Genomic DNA, 3152 nt, shown 5'->3' with positions numbered 1-3152 from the left:
TAACTGCCTGCCAATTGTTCTTTTGTGAGGGGGCTGAAAAGTCTTACTTTATTCTTTTCTTCGAAGAATAATGTATTAGGGTCGCTATCTAATTGAAGGTGGTGAAGGGATGGAGGTCCTGCACGGAAGAAACAGTTGTCCAAATTCCTCAAACCGTTGTTTGAAGGTGGCCAAATGAACCTCCACACTGTTTTCCATAGAGGCTGCACCAAATTACATCAGGGATGAATCCAAACGTGATTTCTGTGCAGGCACACAAAGATTTCCTGAGACAGATACACGGAAGGGGAGTTGCCGGGTGGAAGGGTACCTATTTCCGATTTGGCTGGAGATGAACTGCTCTCCAAAAAGGCTGTACCTGTTTACACATTTGCCAAAAACCGTGAATGACAGTGCCAATTTACCTGAATTAAAAAAATATTACCCTCGGGAGGAGGATATAGCTCAGTGGTAGAGCGCATGCTTTGCATGCTCGAGGTCCTGGGTTCAATCCCCAGTGCCTCCACTAAATAAATAAACCTAATTACCCTCAAAACCAAAAATAAGCCCCCCCCAAAATAAATAAAGTTCACCTTAAAATATTACTACCCTCCATGTCTGGATCTTTTGAAAATCCTTTCCAACTACACCTAGTCCAGCCCGTCCTGCGTGAAGACGTTGCTCAGCGCCAGCTGCTCAGAGGAGGGAAGGCGGAGACGGGATGGGGAGTCAGGGTGAATCAGAGCCGGGTGCTAACGAGACAAGCCTCAGGGAGTCCAGACCCGGGAGGTGCGCGCGGAAGCTTGGAGAGAGGAAGGGCGTGGTCCCGGCGAGAGGAATCAGCAAGGTTAGGAGAAAAGAGGACAGGCGTGCGGGTGAAGGGGAGCTGGCTTCCGTCCTCTCGGCGGCCGGGCTGCCGCGCACCCGCCCGGAGACGCACGGGAGGCCGCGGTTCCCGCCCCAGATGCTCGCTTTCGGGGGCGCGGCGCGCAGAGAGCTGGGGGCGGGGCAGGATGTGCGCCGCCGGGTGCGGACGTTGGGGATGGTGGCGGTGGGGCGCAGAGAGGCAGCGCCGCAGCAGCTGTATTTCTGTGCCATGGAGGAAAGTCGCTCTCGGCGAGGGGGCCACCAGGAAGGTAGTGCTCCCACCAAACGAGCCGGACATCCCCTCCTCCTTGTCCCTGGGCGGGCGAAGCGCAGCGCAAAGGGGAGGGAGCGGGGAGATGTCCCTGGGGCGGGGGCTCGGACGCTTGGGCTGGAGCGGACGCTTGGGCTGGAGTAGAGGCTCTGAGCGCGCAAGAGATGGGAGGCTGCTCCTTGGGGGCAGATATTTGCGCAGACGTGTTACAAAGCCCCGGAGGGGACGGATTCCTGACAACAGTACCAGTTATTGACCGCCTATTATGCACTGCCAATGCTCTGAGCGTTTTGCAAGTTCACTCATCCAGCCAGCCCCACAGCAATTTTATTATTATTATTTTTGTTCCTTTTGAGGGAAATGAGAGAGCGGTTAAGTCATTCCATAATTAAGAGGCAGAGTCAGGAGCTGAGCTCCAGGCACACTGACTCCTGAGTTACGGTTCAAAGTAAACCACTTTGTGATATTGGTAATGGCCAGCTGTATGTCTCTGGGCATGTTTCTTGACCTCTCTGTGCCTCCATTTCTTCATTACAAATTAGGTGCAGCGCTAGGACCTCACGGGGACCTTAAATCTCAATTATTATAGTTTCTCCTCCTATGCCATCTCCTTAAGTTGAGAATTACAGATGGATGAGGAGACTGAGGATTGTTCCTGTGCGGTGAGGGGCTCTGACAGAGCAGACTGGCACTGGAGGAGAGCTGGTCGGGAGAGGGACTCTAGCAGAACCTGGAGAAGACTTCGGTCTGGCTGAGGACAGAGCGCAGGCTCTGAGCAGCTCGGGTTAAGGGGCTTCTCTGTTTTCTGAAGAGGAAGAACTGGTAGCCATCCAGGAGCCCCTGAGAGGACCGTTCACAGGATGCTCCGATATTATGGTCAACTTAACCTTCCAGGTGCTCCTCAGCACAGACTCGGTGTTCAGCCATTTCCACAGCCCACATGTCCCCATAAAGTTGTGGAATAACCACTACCTCTCTGTAAACTCTGGGGAGTTGTTGCCACTGCTTCTGTGGGTCTGGGGTGGCGGGGAGTGAGGGTGCATCTCTGCACACACACTCTGCACACTCACTGCATCACGGGTCATCTGGGCTCGGGTCCTCACACCTGCCTCGAGAGGCTGGTGGACAGGACGTCGCCTCATTAAGGCAGATAGTCCTCTGTGTGCAGAAGGCATCTGTGATACACACGTCGTTAGGTGTCTGTCAGTTACACTTCCTCGCGGAAACAGACATGTCACCAGGCCCAATCTCATGCTGGCTTAGTTCCCAGTCTTGAGAAGACGTTCAATTCGAATGTTCAGACATGAATATTTGCCATTTATTATTCTTCATCAGTTGAATTGTCCTTGCAAGTGGGACAATTAGTCCCAGTCTCCCGAAAGTCCTTTAAAAGAGGCCGTCAGGTTTTGCACCCTCATTCTGTAGAATTCTCCAGGGGTGAGTCCGTGGGCTGGAGGAAGGGGTTTGGTTATGGCCTGTCATGGTCAAGTCAGCTGAGGAGTGGGGACGGAGTTTTGACAACTCAAGCACTGATAACATTTAAAATCAAGGCAGGAGAACGGCTTTTATTAATTACCCATGTCTCCTCCTGCCCGTCTGTCCTCCGCCCCCCCCCCACCAGCTGTGAAGCATTTGAGAAAATGGCAAATGAACATGATTATAAGCAATTATGAGTTTTTCTTTTTTAAGAGACAGATGGAATCAAGGTTTCTATTTTCAGAGGTTTTCAAATTTAGGTTATGTCTACATAATGCCACATTATTACCCAGGAACCATATGTTTTCTTTCAGTGCCATTGAAATTTCCTTCTAGAATGGGCCTGAATCAATGGTCAGCGGTGTGTCTTGGAGCAAGTTCACAGATGTTTTACTGATACAGACCACTTCAAACTACTAACTCCACTTTCCCCCACGTTGATTTTTTTCACCTATCCACATGTTCCTCCCTTCAGCAAGCATTAATTCTGGGCCAGTTTTGTGCTGTGGGATTAAGATGCAGAGGTGAAAAGCAGCATGTTCTGCCTTCAATGAGCTCA

General features: G+C 51.4%; 1 non-coding gene across 1 annotated transcript; it reads left to right on the top strand.

Annotated features, from left to right (window-relative positions):
- The first annotated feature begins 432 nt into the window (after positions 1-432).
- Positions 433-505, top strand: TRNAA-UGC (transfer RNA alanine (anticodon UGC)). Its single transcript has one exon. It is a non-coding gene; the product is annotated as a tRNA-Ala (tRNA).
- The last annotated feature ends 2647 nt before the right edge of the window (positions 506-3152 follow it).

This window comes from Camelus bactrianus, chromosome 5 (assembly GCF_048773025.1).
Source record: "Camelus bactrianus isolate YW-2024 breed Bactrian camel chromosome 5, ASM4877302v1, whole genome shotgun sequence".
NCBI lineage: Eukaryota > Metazoa > Chordata > Mammalia > Artiodactyla > Camelidae > Camelus > Camelus bactrianus.
This window is presented reverse-complemented; position numbering and strand designations above follow the sequence as displayed.